The 19,637-nt window shown below is 37.9% G+C and overlaps 1 protein-coding gene and 1 pseudogene across 7 annotated transcripts in view; both read right to left on the minus strand.

Moving 5' to 3' along the window:
- The window catches only part of SPIRE1 (spire type actin nucleation factor 1), a 216,406-nt gene that overhangs the window by 182,688 nt on the left and 14,081 nt on the right, over positions 1-19,637 (minus strand). The gene's annotated exons all lie outside the window — the stretch shown is intronic.
- Positions 7,359-8,027, minus strand: LOC130704611 (ATP synthase subunit a-like; annotated as a pseudogene).

A 19,637-nucleotide genomic window follows, 5' to 3' on the forward strand; every position in this document is an offset into this window, starting at 1 on the left:
CCACCAAACCCTCCCAACCTATTCCATGGCACTAGAGTAACCAAATATAACTGAGCCTGTTCTGAAATGAAAGTTCTAGTAATACATTTTGTTAATTATTAGGTTATTTTTTTCTTTCTATTTAGCAACCTTAATTAACTAAACTTTATATCATCTCATAGAACAAACATCATTAAATGTCAAGTATTTTCTACTGAAAAATAATTACTTCAGTTTCAGCATAACTTTTTTCAACAAAACTCAAATACTATCTTTGTCTGCTTCATGTAATTTGGCAATACTCAAAGCTTGTATAGCAAAGACGTTTCCCCTCCTGTGCAGATTCTAGTCCAACAGTAGTGGCTGTCTAGGATACCACTTTCAGAAGAGTTCTGAGGGCAGCTATGGGGTGGGAGGAGCCCGTGACCATTTAGCAATGTTTCCAAGGCACAGAGGGAGGGGCAGTGCAGAGGCCACATTTCTGACACTCCTGTGTTGGATGCGATGATGGAAGTTGTGGTCCTTTTCGTGTACAGTGTGGATTTGGGTTAAAAAAATTTCCCTAGTGATATTAATCCAAACATTAGTTGCCTAAATTTCATGAGACCTCAAAAATACACTGAGATCACAGCACTTTATCATTTTTCTTCAAGAACAAGGAGAACTTGGAGAACTTCCCCAAGCCAAATCATAAAAAGAAGATGACCAGTGAGTGTCAATCCCAAATGTTCTCATATTTCCTATCAATTGAAAAAATCTGGCTGTCATGCATTTCATACCCTGTGTATTCTCCTAAGAATCTCCTCTCCACTGTGGCCTCTGATCATGTACGAGACCATCCTAGCCAAGAGGAACCCTGCCAGAGAAGTATCTCAGGTACTTCTTCTATCCCCAGACTGAAGCTCCTTTAGATACAGCACCATAACTGCCATCTATATCCATTTGCCCAAATATGTTACTTATCCTCTATCAAGATTGGGTATACCTGATTTAAACTATAAAAACTACCTAGGCACACATTTTTAGCTATTTAACCTTTAGTATATATATAGTGTGTATGTGTGTGTGTGTGTGTGTGTGTGTGTGTATATATATATATATTTATATTATACCTATGAATAAAATATAGGGTTGGCCAAAAAGTTCGTTCAGGTTTTTAACCAACCCAATACTAAGTTCTTTAAATGCAAATAGAATCAAAATGACTATTAACTGCAAAAGGAGGTCAGAGTTAGGGATCAACTATCATTAGAAATTTTTTTTACAAATTTCAATCATTTAATCATTTCCCACCAATAAAATTTAATTTTATACACATCAGACAAAAGAATAACCAAATGTTTCATCTAAGCTATGTCTTATCTTACAGTTCTCAAATGAAATTGGTTTCAACAGTTTAGGGGGAAAAGTTATATTTACATTCTTTTTTATTATTAATGTAAATAAGCCCCCCAAAACTCCCCCAAGGATTTAAAGAGGCTAAATTAAATTATGAATAAGTGAATATCAAACAAGTTAGAAAGTGATAAAGTGAAAGAAAGCTAAATTCAAGAATACTATATGATTTTTTAAATTTAAAACTAGTGTAAGTGGTGGTCAAACACGAACTTTCCCTGACATTTTTTTTTTTAACATCTCTATTGGAGTATAATTGCTTTACAATGGTGTGTTAGTTTCTGCTTTATAACACAGTGAATCAGCTATACATATACATATATCCCCATATCCCCTCCCTCTTGCATCTCCCTCCCACCCTCCCTATTCCACCCCTCTAGGTGGTCACAAAGCACCGAGCTGAGCTCCCTGTGCTATGAGGCTGCTTCCCACTAGCTATCTATTTTACACTTGGTAGTATATATAAGTCCATGCCACTCTCTCACTTCGTCCCAGCTTACCCTTCTCCCTCCCCGTGTCCTCAAGTCCATTCTCTACATCTGTGCCTTTATTCCTGTCCTGCCCCTAGGTTCTTCATAACCCTTTTTTTTTTTTTTTTAGATTCCATATATATGTGTTAGCATACGGTATTTGTTTTTCTCTTTCTGACTTTCTTCACTCTGTATGACAGACTCTAGGTCCATCCACCTCATTACAAATAATTCAATTTCGTTTCTTTTTATGGCTGAGTAATATTCCATTGTATATATGTGTCACATCTTCTTTATCCATTCATCTGTCGATGGACACTTAGGTTGCTTCCATGTCCTGGCTATTGTAAACAGAGCTGCAATGAACATTATGGTACATGACTCTTTCTGAATTATGGTTTTCTCAGGGTATATGCCCAGTAGTGGGATTGCTGGGTCGTATGGTAGTTCTATTTTTAGTTTTTTAAGGAACCTCCATACTGTTCTCCATAGTGGCTGTATCAATTTCCATTCCCACCAACAGCGCAAGAAGGTTCCCTTTTTTCCACACCCTCTCCAGCATTTATTGTTTGTAGATTTTTTGATGATGGCCATTCTGACCTGTGTGAGGTGATACCCCATTGTAGTTTGATTTGCATTTCTCTAATGATTAGTGATGTAGAGCATCCTTTCATGTGTTTGTTGGCAATCTGTATATCTTCTTTGGAGAAATGTCTATTTAGGTCTTCTTCCCATTTTTGGATTGGGTTGTTCGTTTTTTTGATATTCAGCTGCATGAGCTGCTGGTAAATTCCGGAGATTAATCCTTTGTCAGTTGCTTCATTTGCAAATATTTTCTCCCATTCTGAGGGTTGTCTTTTCGTCTTGTTTATGGTTTCCTTTGCTGTGCAAAAGCTTTGAAGTTTCATTAGGTCCCATTTGTTTATTTTTGTTTTTATTTCCATTTCTCTAGGAGGTGGGTCAAAAAGGATATTGCTGTGATGTATGTCATAGAGTGTTCTGCCTATGTTTTCCTCTAACAGTTTTATAGTGTCTGGCCTTACATTTAGGTCTTTAATCCATTTGGAGTTTATTTTTGTGTATGGGGTTAGGGAGTGTTCTAATTTCATTCTTTTGTATGTAGCTGTCCAGTTTTCCCAGCACCACTTATTGAAGAGGCTCTCTTTTCTCCACTGTATATTCTTGCCTCCTTTATCAAAAATAAGGTGACCATAGGTGCATGGGTTTATCTCTGGGCTTTCTATCCTGTTACGCTGATCTATATTTCTGTTTTTCTGCCAGTACCATACTGTCCTGATTACTGAAGCTTTGCAGTATAGTCTGAAGTCAGGGAGTCTGATTACTCCAGCTCTGTTTTTCTTTCTCAAGGTTGTTTTGGCTGTTCGGGGTCTTTTGTGTTTCCATACAAATTGTGAAATTTTTTGTTCTAGTTCTGTGAAAAATGCCATTGGTAGTTTGAGAGGGATTGCACTGAAATCTGTAGATTGCTTTGGGTAGTAGAGTCATTTTCACAATGTCGATTCTTCCAATCCAAGAACATGGTATATCTCTCCATCTGTTTGTATCATCTTTAATTTCTTTCATCAGTGTCTTATAGTTTTCTGCATACAGGTCTTTCATCTCCTTAAGTATTTATTCCTAGGTATTTTATTCTTTTTGTTGCAATGGTAAATGGGAGTGTTTTCTTAATTTCACTTTCAGATTTTTCATCATTAGTGTATAGGAATGTAACAGATTTCTGTGCATTAATTTTGTATCCTGCTACTTTACCAAATTCATTGATTAGCTCTAGTAGTTTTCTGGTAGCATCTTTAGGATTCTCTATGTATAGTATCATGTCATCTGCAAACAGTGACAGCTTTACTTCTTCTTTTCCAATTTGGATTCCTTTTTTTTCTTTTTCTTCTCTGATTGCTGTGGCTAAAACTTCCAAAACTATGTTGAATAATAGTGGTGAGAGTGGGCAACCTTGTCTTGTTCCTGATCTTAGTGGAAATGGTTTCAGTTTTTCACCACTGAGAACAATGTTGGCTGTGGGTTTGTCATATACGGCCTTTATTATGTTGAGGTAAGTTTCCCCTATGCCTACTTTCTGGAGGGTTTTTATCATAAATGGGTGTTGAATTTTGTCAAAAGCTTTTTCTGCATCTATTGAGATGATATGGTTTTTATCCTTCAATTTGTTAATATGGTGTATCACATTGACTGATTTGCATATATTGAAGAATCCTTGCATTCCTGGGATAAACCCCACTTGATCATAGTGTATGATCCTTTTAATGTACTGTTGGATTCTGTTTGCTAGTATTTTGTTGAGGATTTTTGCATCTATATTCATCAGTGGTATTGGTCTGTAATTTTCTTTTTTTGTAGTATCTTGGTCTGGTTTTGGTATCAGGGTGATGGTGGTCTCATAGAATGAGTTTGGGAGTGTTCCTCCCTCTGCTATATTTTGGAAGAGTTTGAGAAGGATAGGTGTTAGCTCTTCTCTAAGTGTTTGATAGAATTCGCCTGTGAAGCCGTCTGGTCTTGGGCTTTTGTTTGTTGGAAGATTTTTAATCACAGTCTCAATTTCAGTGCTTGTGATTGGTCTGTTTATATTTTCTGTTTCTTCCTGGTTCAGTCTCAGAAGGTTGTGCTTTTCTAAGAATTTGTCCATTTCTTCCAGGTTGTCCATTTTATTGGCATATAAGTGCTTGTAGTAATCTCTCATGATCCTTTGTATTTCTGCAGTGTCAGTTGTTACTTTTCCTTTTTCATTTCTAATTCTACTGATTTGAGTCTTCTCCCTTTTTTTCTTGATAAGTTTGGCTAATGGTTTATCAATTTTGTTTATCTTCTCAAAGGGGGGTTGAGTATTGATGTGATTCGTAGTATGCCGTAGCCCCTGAGTTTTAGTAATACAGCTGCAAGGACTATAGAGCCTGCGATGGGAACTTCTACATGTGCTTTGGGTAATCAAAGGTGGAGGCCACAGAGGAGTATTTTTACTATAAATGCTATCATGCAGGCCAGTCATATAAAGACGTTGGATCAGGAGTTGCATAGTGGTAAGGCTCAATATTGAAGTACTAGGAAATTCAGAGAGCCCATGGTGTTTTGTATGTATATTAATGCCACTAGCAGTGGGAGTGATCCAACTAGTGTGTAGAATAAAAAAGAGTCCTGCAGTAAGGCGTTCTGTTTGGTTACCTCAGCAGGTGATGATAATAAGGGTAGGAACTAGTGTAGCTTCAAATATAATGTAAAATAGCATTAGTTCTGTGGTGGTAAATGTTATGATTAAAAATGTTTGTAATATGATTAGTATTGTCATGTATAATTTTTTTCGGATTAGTGGTTCTTTGAGTAGGTGAGATTGACTGGCTATTAGTATTAGGGGAAGGAGCCACATTGTTAGGACCAGTAATGGTGCGGATAGGGAGTCGGAGAAGAATATTAACGAGAAGTTAAAGCTACTGTCGTTGAATTGGTTAAGAAGAAGGAGGCTTGGGCTTCCCAGGGGGCGCAGTGGTTGAGAATCTGCCTGCCAATGCAGGGGACACAGGTTCGAGCCCAGGTCCAGGAAGATCCCACATGCCGCAGAGCAACTAAGCCCGAGTGCCACAACTACTGAGCCTGCGCTCTAGAGCCTGTGAGCCACAACTACTGGAGCCCAAGTGTCACAAGTACTGAAGCCTGCGCGCCTATAGCCCATGCTCCGCAACAACAGAAGCCACCACAATGAGAAGCCCGTGCACCACAACAAAGAATAGCCCCTGCTCGCCACAAATAGAGAAAGCCCACGCATAGCAACGAAGACCCAACACAGCCATAAATAAATAAATAAACAAAGTTTTAAAAAGAAGAAGTGGGCTTGTGAAACTAATTAGTAGGCTATGGGTTGTGGAGTTAATTCAGATTATGTTGCTTTTTGATAATCAAGTTAGGGGTATTAGTATGACTGTGGGAATAATAAATTTCAGCACTGGAGGAGGTTGAGGTTTTGTACATAATCAGTGCCATAGGTATTTGATACTACTACTAGCAAGGCTAACCTGAGTGCTGCTTCGCACGCTGTGAACACCAGCAAGATGACTGGTATTATGCTGGCTAAAGTGTGAATTTAGGATTGCTAGAGTCGCCAGGATGAATAGTGATAATATTATGCCTTCTAGACATAGCAGTGAGAATATTAGGTGGGATTGATATATTAGTAGTCCTATGAGGGATATAGTGAACGCTATAATAATATTTCTATGTACTAAAGACACTTGGTAATTACGGGTCTAATCATAATCTAATGAGTCAAAACCACTTGTTTTGTTTTAAACTAAATACCATATTCAGCCCACTCCAGTCCCTTTTGAGTTCACTTGTAGGCCAGGCTAATTGCCAATAATGAGATTAAAAGTAAAGCCATGGTGAGTACTGTTTTTCGGTTGTTTGGGTTGCTCAGGGGAGGGGCAGTAGGAGAGCAATTTCTAGGTCAAAAAGGAGGAATGTGATCGCTACTAGGAAAAATTTTATGGAAAAAGGTAGGCAGGCGGATCCTATAGGGTCAAATCCGCATTTGTAAGGGCTTGTTTTTTCTGCGTGTTTAGCTGAGGGAGTCAGAAGGCAATGAGTAAGAGTAATGAGGCTAGTGTTGTATTTGTCAATAAGGTCAGTATTAAGTTTATTATTCTTTTTCGGGGTGTACCGAAACTAACTGATTGGAAGTCAGTTGCACTAATTAATACTAAAAGAATTATGAGCCTCATCAATAGATAGATACGAAAAGGAGTAGTCATACAACATCTACAAAATGTCTGTATCAAGCAGTGGCTTCAAAGCTGAAGTGGTGGTTGGACGTGAAGTGAAATTTTAATTGGCACAGGAAACAAACAATAAGGAAGATAGATCCAATGACTTCATGCAGTCCGTGGAATCCTGTGGCTATGAAGAAAGTTGACCCGTAGACCCCATATGAGATCGTAAATGGGGCTTTGTAATACTCTGAGGCTTGTAGGAGTGTAAAATAGATACCAAGAGTAACTGTAATAAAGAGGACTGGAAGAATATGCTTACGATTTCCTTCCATAAGGCTATGGTGGGCCCAAGTAATAGACACGCCAGAGGCCAATAGCACGGAAGTGTTGAGAAGTGGTACCTCTAAGGGGTTTAGAGGGCAAATGCCTGTTGGTGGCCAGCACCCGCCTAACTCAGGGGTAGGGGCGAGGCTTGAGTGATAGAAGGCTCAAAAGAAGCCGGTAAAAAAGAGGACTTCTGAGATGATAAATAAGATTATTCCGTATCGAAGTCCCCTTTGGACGGTTGGTGTGTGGTGGTCTTGGAAAGTGCTTTCTCAAATAACATCTCGTCATCACTGATATATTGTTAGAGTGTTAGTTAGTAGGCCTAGTATTAGTAGAATTATTGAGTTGAAGTGGAATCATATGATTAGGCCTGATGTTATGAGAAGGGCTGAAAGGGCTCCTGTAAGGGGTCAAGGACTAGGATTTACTATGTGGTATGCATGGATCTAATGGGTCATTATGTGTTGTCATGAAGATATAAGCTTACTAAGAGGGTAAATACATAGCAACGGTGAATTCGAGGATAGTTGAGTAGAGTGAGAATAATGAATGTAATGAGAGCCGTGAATGTGCTGATGCTTATTAGCACTAAGGTTGCTTCTCCGATTAGATGTATTAATATTTGACCTGCTGTAATAATGGCTGTTCATCGCACAGCTAGTGCTACCGGTTGGATAAACAGGCTGATAGTTTCGATAATTACTAGCATGGGGATGAGAGGGGTGGCTGTGCCTTGTGGTAGGAAGTCAGCTAACGATGCTTTTGTTTTGTTGTGGAAACCTATAACCACAGTACCGGCTCATAGGGGAATGGCTATTCCCACATTCATTGAGAGCTGCGTGGTGGGTGTAAATGAGTGGGGCAGTAGCCCAAGAAGGTTGGTTGACCCAATAAATAGGATGAGTGACATTAGTATTAGTGATCAAGTCTGTCCTTTATGATTATGGATGCTTATTATTTGTTTTGATGTAAGTTGGATTAGTCATTGTTGAAGGGAAATTATGCGATTGTTAACTAGTCATTTTGATATTGGAAATAAAATACTTGGGAATATAATAATTAATATGACTATGGGGAGGCCCATTACTGTCAGGGTTATGAAAGGGGCAAACAAATTTTTGTTCATTCTGTTTCTCAAGGGGTAGGTTGTTTTTGCACTTTAGTGAGTGTTGACTCTGGGTTGGGGTAGCAGATATACTTTGAGACTTTTAGTTGAAATATAATAAATAGTGTTAGAAATATAGATGAAATGGTAATAAATCATGTTGATATATTTCATTGTGGCATATCATTAAGGAGAATCTTAGCTCTCGGTCTTTAACTTAAAAGGTTAACGCTAATCTAGCTTCTTAATGAGCTTATAACATAGATGCGATCATTTTTCAAAGTATTTTAGAGGCACTAACTCAAGGACAATTGGCATGAAGCTGTGGTTTGATCCACAAATCTCTGAACACTGTCCGTAATAAAAGCTTGGTTGTGTTGATATTAGGGTTGTTTGATTTAGGCGTCCTGGGATTGCATGTGTTTTTAGGCCCAAGGAAGGTACGGCTCATGAGTGTAGTACGTCTTCAGAGATTAGTATTCGGATTGTCATTTCTATGGGCAATACTACTCGGTTATCTACTTCTAGCAGTCGTAGTTCCCTTGGTTTTAGATCTCATGTTGGGATTATATAGGAGTCAAAATTTAGGTCTTCATAGTCAGTATATTTATAGCTTCAGTATCATTGGTGACCTATAGTTTTTACAGTAAGAGATGGATTATTAATTTCATCTATTATGTAAAGGATTCAAAACGATGGTAGGGCAATTAAGATCAAGATAATGGCCAATAAGATAATCCAGATAGTTTCTACTTCTTGTGCGTCTATCGTGCTAGTATGTGCTAGCTTAGTTGTTAGTATTAGTGAAATAATATAAAGAACCAGGGAGCTAATTAAGAAGACAATTATTAGTGTGTGGTCATGAAAGTGTAGTAGCTCTTCCATGATGGGTGATGTTGCGTCTTGAAAACCTAGTTGAAAGGGATATGCCATAGAGATATACAAGATTTCCACCTGTGACTTAACTTCGACAAAGTTACATAAAATTTTACTAATATCTCGTTCATGGAGAAAGACATAGCAGTTATGGTGTTGGCTTCAAACTGATAAAAGAGGGTTCGACTCCTTCCTTTCTTGACTACTTTAGACTGATGTAGGTTGGCTCTTCAAATGTATTATATGGTGGAGGACATCCATTTAGTCACTCTAAATTTGTAGTAGTGAGTTCTACTGTTAGTACTTCTCGTTTGGATGCGAATGCTTCTCAGATAATGAAAATTATCAGGATGACTGCTGTTAATGAGATGAATAAGCCTATTGATGAGATAGTATTTCATGTTGTATAGGCATCTGGGTAGTCGGAGTATTGTCGAGGCATACCAGGTAGGCCTAAAAAATGTTGTGGGAAGAAAGTTATGTTGACACCCACAAATATGATTACAAAGTGAACTTTTGCTCATGTTGAGTGTATGTCCTGAGAATAGTGGGAATCAGTGCACAAATCCTATGATAGTGAAAACAGCTCCCACTGAGAGCACATAGTGAAAGTGTGCGACTACATAGTAGGTAACATGAAGGACAATGTCTAATGATCAATTAGCTAGGACAATGCCTGTTAGTCTGCCAACTGTGAAAAGGAAAATGAAACCCAGGGCTCACATCATGGCCGGGGACCACTTAATATTACATCTGTGGAGTGTTGCCAGTCAGCTAAACACTTTCACCCCTGTGGGAATGGCGATAATTATAGTGGCTGATGTAAAAAATGCTCGTGTGTCAACGTCTATACCCACTGTGACTATGTGGTGGGCTCATACAATGAACCCTAAGAATCCAATTGATATTATAGCTCATACTATACCCATGTACCCGAAAGGTTCTTTTTTTCCTGATTAATAGGTTACAATGTGTGAAATTATCCCAAATCCAGGCAGGATTGAAATATATACTTCAGGGTGTCCAAAGAATCAAAATAGGTGTTGATGTAAGATTGGGTCTCCTCCTCCCACAGGGTCGAAAAGGTTGTGTTCAGGTTTCGATCAGTTAGTAATATAGTGATTCCAGCTGCTAGTACAGGTAAGGAGAATAGAAGCAACACTGCTGTGATTAGTACTTATCATATGAATAATGGTGTTTGATATTGGGTTATAGTGGGCAGTTTTATATTGATGATAGTGGTGATAAAATTGATAGATCTGAGAATTGAGGATACACCAGCAAAGTGTAGGGAAAAAATAGTAAGGTCAACTGAAGCTCCTGCATGTGCTAAGTTTCTGGCTAAGGATGGGTATACAGTTCAACCTGTACCCACACCGGCTTCAACTACTGATAATGCCAGTAGCAATAAGAAAGGAGGGAGTAGTTAGAAACTCATATTATTTATATGGGGGAAAAGCTATATCGGGTGCTCCAATTATTAGGGGCACTAGCCAATTTCCAAATCCACCAATCATAATGGGTATGACTATGAAGAAAATTATTACAAATGCGTGGGCTGTTACTACCACGTTGTAAATTTGGTCATCTCCGAGCAGTGTTCCGGGCTGACCTAGTTCAGCATGAATTAATAAGCTTAGGCCAGTGCCTACTATTCTGGCTCAAGCACCAAAGAGTAAGTATAAAGTACCAATATCTTTGTGGTTGGTTGAGAATAATCAGCGGTTTATGAACATAGGTAAAATGGCCGAGTAGGAATTAGACTGTAAATCTAAAGACAGAGGTTAAGTCCTCTTTTTTTGCCAAGTCCCGTGGTGAATTGATCATTTTGAATTGCAAATTCAAAGAAGCAGCTTCAACCCTGCCGGGGCTTCTCTGGGCCTTTTTTTTCTCGTGGCGGGAGAAGTAGATTGAAGCCAGTTGACTAGGGTATTTAGCTGTTAACTAAAAATTCGTGGGAGATGTATCCCTCCAATCTAGTGAGGATTTAGCTTAATTAAAGTGTTTGATTTGCATTCAGTTGATGTAAGATATAGTCTTGCAATCCTTATTAGGCAGGAATTAAGTAAATTGTACTTGCTTAGGCTTTGAAGGCCCTTGTTCTGATTTAACCTAAATTCCTATTCTAAGATTGATAGTATTGGTGTGAGAGGTAGAAGTATTGTAGGTATTACGATTATGGTTGGTAAAAGGATTGTTTGTTTTGTAGAGTCAAATTGTCATTTTATCTTTATGTTGTTTGTGGAGGGAAATATGGTTAATGCTGTGGAGTATGTAAGTCGTATGTAGAAGGACAGGTTAAGTAGTGCTGTGGTGGCTGTAAGTGTGGGTAAGATAATACTATTGGTTTTTGTTATTTCTTGAATAATCATTCATTTAGGCATAAATCCTGATAGTGGCGGGAGTCCTCCTATTGAGAGCAGGGTGGTCATGGTGAGGGTTGTGATGACAGGTGTTTTGTTTCATGTGTGTAATAGTGATAGTGTGGTGGTGGCTGAGGTGTGAATAAATAGTATGAATATAGTGAGGATTATTATGATATAAATTACTAGGTTTAGGATGGTTATAGTTGGGTTATATAGTAAGATGGCTGCCATTCATCCTATGTGGGCAATTGATGAGTAAGCTATGATATTTCGGAGTTGTGTTTGATTTAATCCTCCTCAACCTCCGATTAGAATAGGAAGTATAGACAGAGACAATATTAGGTTTAGATTAATTGATGGTGAGATTTGATAGAGGATTGATAGGGGTGCAAGTATTTGTCATGTTAATAGAATTAGACCTGCTGTTAATGGGATGCCTTGTGTTACTTTGGGCACTCAAAAGTGAAAAGGGGACAGTCCTAGTTTTATGGCTAGGGCTACTGTTAATTACTGTTGATGCTGTTGGATTGAATAATTTTGTGACAGTCCACTGGCCGGAGTGTGATAGGTTAATGATGACTGCTATTATAAGTAGTGTGGATGTGGTGGCTTGTTTTAGAAAATATTTAGTGGAGGCTTCTATGGCTCGTGGGTTAAAGTTTTTTATTATAATAGGGATGATGGCTATTATGTTTATTTCAAATCCAATTCAGGCTAGTAGTCAGTGGGAGCTGGTTATTAAGATTATAGTTCCTAAGATGACAGTTACTAGGATAATGACAGAGGTGATGGGGTTTATTAGTACGGGAAGGATATAAACCAACATTTTCAGGGTATGGGCCCGATAGCTTGTTTAGCTGACCTTACTGTAGAATGTAGTGTAATATGGTAGCACGGAGAATTTTGAATTCTTAAGGGTAGGTTCAATTCCTATAATTCTAGAAACAAGAGGACTTGAACTTCTATTATTTAGTCTATCAAAGTAATTCTTTTGTCAGACATATTTATGTTTGTGGGGGGATGCTTGCCGTTATGGTCGGTAGTGATAACATGTCATATACATAGGGCTAGTGTTAGAGGCAGGAAGCTTTTTCAGAGTAGGTATATTAATTGGTCATATCAGAATCGAGGATAGGATGCTCGAATTCATAGGAAAGATACTGTTGGCAACAATGTTTTAACAGTGAAGTTAATTGTGTATTGTTCTGGTGTATATGGGTTGTGGAATACTCCTAGAAATAGGATTGTTGTGAACATGTTTATTATACTGATGTTGGTGTATTCTGCTAGGAAGAATATGGCGAAGGGGCCTGCTGCATATTCTACACTGAAGCTGGACACAAGTTCAGATTCTCCTGTTAAATCAAAAGGGGCTCGGCTGGTTTCTGCTAGGGTGGAAATAAATCGTATTATGGCTAGTGGTCATGATGGGAAGATTAGCCATAGTTGTTCCTGTGTTGTGGTTAGGGTTGATAGGGTAAAGGACCCGTTTATTAAGAGCACTGATAAGAGGATGATTGCCAGTGCTACTTCATATGAGACTGTTTGTGCTACTGCTCATAGGGTCCCAATTAGTGCATACTTTGAGTTGGAGGCCCATCCAGATCATAGGATAGAGTATACGGCTAGACTTGATATTGCTAGCATGAATAACACCCCTAGATTTATGTTGATGAGGGGGTATGGCATGCGTAGGGGGATTCATATTGTTAGGGCTAGAGTTAAGGCTAAGATGGGTGCGATGATAAATATGGAGGTGGAGGATGTGGCTGGTTGTAGGGGTTCTTTAGTGAATAGTTTGATTGCGTCAGCAATAGGTTGGAGTAGGCCGTGTGGTCCTACAATGTTTGGTCCTTTTCAGAGTTGTATGTAGCCTAGGATTTTTCGTTCTACTAATGTTAAGACTGCTACGGCTAGGAGAATAGGAATAATGAACATTAGGATGCTGATTGTAAACATTTTGTTAGAGAGAGGATTTGAACCTCTGGGCATAAAGATTTAAGTTTTACACAATTACCAGGCTCTGCCACCCTAACTAAACACTGGTCTCAGGTGATTGTTTTGTGTTTGCTTATTAAGTTGAGATTACATCATTAATTGTTTTGAAGACACTTGTTTAAAGTGGGCCTTATTTCTCTTGTCCTTTCATACTGGGAGAAATGCATAATAGACAGAAACCGACCTGGATTACTCAGGTCTGAACTCATCACGTAGGACTTTAATTGTTGAACAAACGAACTCAATAGTGGTGACACCATTGGGATGTCCTGATCCAACACCAAGGTCGTAAACCCTATTGTTGATATGGACTCTAGAATAGGATTGTGCTGTTATCCCTAGGTAACTTGTTCCATTAATCTATTTTTTGAATCAATAAGTGATATTATGCTTTGGCTAGTGGGTCTAGGCTTTATCCACTCGGAGGTTTTTTTGTGCTCCAAGGTCACCCCAACCAAAATTGTCAACCCATGTGAAATTTTGTTATTCCTTGGTAGTTGAAGATTTTGGGTTGATTAACTGAAGCTCCCTAGGTTCTTCTTGTCTTATTTTGTCATCCCTGCCTCTTCACGGGGAAGTCAATTTCACTGATTAAAAGTAAGAGACAGTAAAACCCTCGTGTAGCCATTCATACAAGTCCTTATTTAGAGATCAGATGATTATGCTACCTTTGCACGGTCAGGATACCGCGGCCGTTTACGGTTGTTACTGGCAGGCAGTGCCTCTAATACTGGTGATGCTGGAGGTGATGTTTTTGGTAAACAGGCAAGGTTTCTAATCGCTGAGTTCCTTTTACTTTTTTTAACCTTTCCTTGGGTGCACACCTGTGTTGGATTAACAGTGTATTTAATTAATAGTTTAGTGTTGCACTGTATTCATTTACTGTTAATTATCAGTATATTATTAGTTGCAAGGAGAAATATTTCTTGTTACTCATATTAACAGTATTGCTTCTATAATTTTATAGATTGGTCCAGTAGTAAGACTAGGAGTTGATTTACTTAATATTGGAATTGAGATGTGTTAGTTGTTGAGCTTGAATGCTTTCTTAATTGGTGGCTGCTTTTAAGCCAACTATGGTGTTGTTTGTTTTTACCCTCTAGTTAAGGTTGTACCCATTTCTAAAGAGCTGTACCTTTTCAGACAAACGTTTAAATATACACTGAAGCTTATTATGGTTTTTAGTATTATTTAACATTGAACTGAAATTCTTTTCCTGGACAACCAGCTATCACCAGGCTCGTTAGGCTCGTCACTTCTACTTATAAATCTTCTATTTTGCCACATAGATGAGTTTGTTCTAGTAACTGTTCATAAGTAGCTCACCTGGTTTCGGGTAGTTTAGCTTAAGTTCTCCTTGTTAAGTTGTTGCTAGTTAAGTCATTATGCAAAAGGTACAAGGGATAAGCTTTGCTTTGTATTACTTTTAATGTTTCTTTCATCATTCCCTTACGGTACTTTCTCTATAGCGCCATCAACGTCTAAATTTCTATCTCCTATACTTTAGATGTCTGGTGAATGTTTTATTTGACTAGTTAGTGTTAGTATGGTGGGAAGAGTGTGGGCTACGCTTAGTTCAAGGCATATACATAGGTTATGAAATCTTCTAGGTGTAAATTAGGTGCTTTATTTAAGCTATGCCTTGGTTTATCCAAGCACAATTTCCAGTATGCTTAACTTGTTATGACTTATCACCTCTCATATAATTGATTAGCATATGTTAATAAACTGTGGCTTTGTCATAGCACTTGAGGAGGGTGATGGGCGGTGTGTGTGTGCTTCATGGCCTCATTCAATTAAGCGCTCTATTCTTAATTTACTACTAAATCCTTTAGTTTTTAGGTTTCATAAAAACTTTCGTATAGATAAAGGGTATTCTTGGTGTATAAAACGTAGCCCATTTCTTCCCACCCCATAGGTTACACCTTGACCTAACGTTTTTATGTGTTATAGTTGTGCTTACTTTTGCTCCTTTTTAGGGTTTGCTGAAGATGGAGGTATACAGACTGGATTAGCAAGGGTTGGTGAGGTTTATCGGGGTTTATCGATCATAGAACAGGCTCCTCTAGAGGGGTGTGAAGCACCGCCAAGTCCTTTGAGTTTTAAGCTGTTGCTAGTAGTACTCTGGCAAATAGTCTAGTTCTTATGATTATCTGGGTTTAGGGTTAAGCATAGTGGAGTATCTAATCCCAGTTCGGGTCTTAGCTATCATGTAATCAGGATATGTTAGTCACTTTCGTAGTTTATTTTTACTTTAATTATGGCTTTTTACAGCTTAATCAAGGTTTAATTTTATTTTGTATAATTCTTTAACACGTTTTACACCATAATTCTATTAATTCGGGTCAATCGTATGACCACAGTGGCTGGCGTGAAATTTACCACCCTTATTAATATGCCTTAGTTGAACTTTCATTTATGGCTTAATTCTTATCACTGCTGTCTCCCGTGGGGGTGTGGTTGAGCAAGATGTTGTGAGCTGCTGGTACAGCGTGCTTGATACCTGCTCCTTTTAATCTTAGTGATTTAGAAGGCATTCTCACCGAAGTGCAGATATTTGCATGTGTAATTCTATTAAAAACTAACAAAAAGGCTGGGACCAAACCTGTATGTTCATCGGGCTAGTGAGCCCATCTAGACATTTCCAGTGCCTTGCTTTAAGAAGTGTTTAAGCTACATTAACTTGTTATATATAGGTGGTGTTTGTATGGTTGTGTTGTGTGGTTTGTGTCAGATTTAGTATTAAATTTTTGATAAAATGGCTGGCGAATCTAGGCGGATGTCTGTCTATATGGGTGGTGAATATCTAAGTAGCTCATTGGTATGATGGAGGGGGGTTTGAGGTTGAGTATATACCTGGAACAAATGCTACATTTGTTCACCAAAAGACATGTTTAATAGTGTTCACGGCAGCATTATTCATAATATCCAATAACTGGATGTCCAAATGCAAGATCCCAAAACTCTAATGTCCATCTAGAGTAGAATGGATAAATTATGGTCTAGTCATACAACGGAATATGACACTAAAATGTGAATGAACAAACTACAACTATATGCAACAATGTGGATCAATGTCACAAAGTTCAGAGAAAGAAGTCAGAAATAAGGTAGCCTAATACTGGTCGATTCTATATATTTAAGCTCAAATACAGGCTAAACATATGCCATTATAAGTCATGATGGTGGTGACTCACGGTGGTTGGTGACTAAAAGGGTGCACAGGCAGACGTTCTGGGATGGTAGTAATGTTCTGTTCCTTGATCTGTGTCCTGCTAATATGAGTGTACTCACATTGTAAAAAGCCATCAGTTATGATTTATGCACTTTTCTGTTAGTTACATTTTAATTAAAATTTGCTTTAAAAATGAAGACAAAATAGAGACATTTCCAGACTAACAAAAACAGTGAATTCAACAGCAGCAGACCTGCACTAAAGTAAATACTAAAGGGAGCTCTTCAGGCAGGAGGAAAATAATCCCAGAAGAAAGTATAGTAATGTAGGAACAAACAAAGAGCATGGAAAGAGCAAATATGTGAAAAAATCCACATGAATATTAAACTGTACAAAAATATTATCTTATGTTTAAAATCTATGATAAACTAAAATACATGTCAACAATAATAAAAAAGCAAAAGGAGATAAATGGAGTGACAGTGTTCTAAGATCTCTGCACTGTCCAGAGAGTAATATAACTAGTAATTTATATGAAACTTTAATAAAAAGTCAATAATCTGGGACTTCGTTGGTGGTCCAGTGGTTGAGAATCCGCCTTCCAATGCAGGGGTCACGCTTTGATCCCTGGTCAGGGATCTAAGATCCCACATGCTGTGGGGCAACTAAGCCCGCGCGCAACAACTAAAGAGCCTGCGGGCCGCAACTAAGACCCAATGCGGGCAAAAATAAATAAATAAATATATTTTTTAAAAAAGTCAATAATCCATGTTGTAAAGCAACTACTAAAAAGAACAGTAAAGGAATATACAATAAGCAAGCTAATGAAGGAAGAAATTTCAACAATTAAAAAATACTTAATCAAAAAGAAGATAAGGGATAGAAAGTTAATACAGAACTGGTGGGACAAATGGAAAGAGTAAGATAACGGGCTCTTAAATTACTGATTTTAAAAATCAGTAATTACGGGGCTTCCCTGGTGGCGCAGTGGTTGGGAATCTGCCTGCTAATGCAGGGGACACAGGTTCGAGCCCTGGTCTGGGAAGATCCCGCATGCCGCGGAGCGGCTAGGCCCGTGAGCCACAATTGCTGAGCCTGCGCGTCTGGAGCCTGTGCCCCGCAACGGGAGGGGCCGCAATAGGGAAAGGCCCGCGCACCGCGATGAAGAGCGGTTCCCGCACCGCGATGAAGAGTGGCCCCCGCTTGCCACAACTGGAGAAAGCCCTCGCACGAACCGAAGACCCAACACAGCCAAAAATAATAAATAAATAAATTAATTAATTTAAAAAAAAAAAATCAGTAATTACATTAACTGTAAATAAAATAAATAATCCAATTTAAAAGTACACATTGCTATATTAGATTAAAAAAAATCCAAACTATATCCTCCTTGTAAAAAACACACCTTAAATGTAAGAATATAAAAAAATTGATAATGAAATTATGAAAAGGAATATACCATGCAAACATTAGTCAAAGAAAGCCGATGTAACTTTACACATGTAACTATAGCCACATTGACAAAAAGGTCAATCCACCAAGAAACTATAGCCACATTGACAAAAAGGTCAATCCACCAAGACGTTATCACAACTCTAAATTTGTATGTACCTAAAAATATAGTCTCAATATAAATAAAAATTGACAGAATAACCCATGGATCAAAGAAGAAATTACAATGGAAATCAGAAAGATACTTGAATTTAGTGATAATAAAAATGTGATGATATATCAAAACTTCTAGGAGAGTGACATCAGAAATATAGCAGAGTGAAAAACTTCTATTCATCAAAACACACCATTAACAATGTGAAAAGGAAAGCCACAGAGTTGGAGAAGATAACTGCAATACACACAGCTGGCCAATGGTTCGTATCCACAGTACACAAAAATCAGAACATGTAAAAATAAGGAGAGACAAAAAACAATAGAAGTAGAGTTGCATTTACCAGGGACTGGGGAAGGGGAGAACCGGCAGTTACTGCTTAATGGTTACAGTTTCAGTTTGGGGTGATGAAAAATTTTGGAAATAGATAGTGGTGATGGTTGTACAACACTGTGAATGTAATTAATGCCATTAAAATAAATGGTTAAAATGGTAATTTTTATGTTATATATCTTATAAGAAAAAAACCTAATAGAAAAATGGTCAAAAGACCTGAACAGGAACTTCACAAAAGAGATATCCTCATGGCCAATAACCATATGAAAAGGCACTCAACCTGATTAGCCATCAGATAAACACAACTTAAAACCACTATGAGATATGTACTATTCAAACAGCTAAACTTCTTATTTTTTAATAACATTTCCAAGTATTAGAGTGGATGTGGAGCAGCAGATACACTGCTAGTAAGAAAGGTAAACTGAAACCAGCACTTTGTAAAACTGCTTGGCATTATCTACTAAAACTCAAGAGACACACATGCAACAATCCAGCAAGTCTACTAGATGTATACCTAACAGAAGTACATACATATATTCAGAAGTGTTCATAGCAATGTTATTTGAAATAGCTAAAAACTTCAAACAATTCATACGTCCATCAACAGCAGAATGGGTAAATCAACTTTGGTTTTTTCATGCAGTTGAATACTGTATAGCAATAAAAACAAACTAAAGCAACATGCAACAACAAGTAATTTATCTCACAAACATGATGTTGAACAAAAGCAGCCAGACACAAAAAACACATAATGTAAGATTCCACACACATAAAGTTCATAAGCAAGCAAGCAAGCCCAATGTATGGTGATAAACTAAGGCACTGATTACATGTGGAAGGCTACTTGTAATGTTCCTTTGTTCTTAACCAGGTTGGTGTTTACGCGATTGTGTCATTAATGATTTGTGCACTTTTCTGTACGTATACTGAACTTTCAAAAAAGTTTTAAAAAGCCCAAGAAAATAAGTTTTGAGGAGGAAATGTCCAAAGAAATTAGATTTTTAGACAGAAGTGGTCAATGATTTAATTATCTTCAAATAGATACAACATACACCAGAGTCTTTAAGAAATTCTGATTACCAGCCTGTCATCACTAAAACCAAAAACAGCTGTTGAACTCTCATGCAACTAGATGAAAACTGCTCAAATTGCATAAAAATCTGGTATAACATTTTCTTAATGTATTTTCTTTGTATGGTGAGGATAATGCAAGCAGCAAAACAAAACGAGGTATCTATTTAAAATCAATAGAATGCCAGTTAGATACTGCC

The sequence above is a fragment of the Balaenoptera acutorostrata genome, chromosome 13 (assembly GCF_949987535.1).
Source record: "Balaenoptera acutorostrata chromosome 13, mBalAcu1.1, whole genome shotgun sequence".
Taxonomy (NCBI): domain Eukaryota; kingdom Metazoa; phylum Chordata; class Mammalia; order Artiodactyla; family Balaenopteridae; genus Balaenoptera; species Balaenoptera acutorostrata.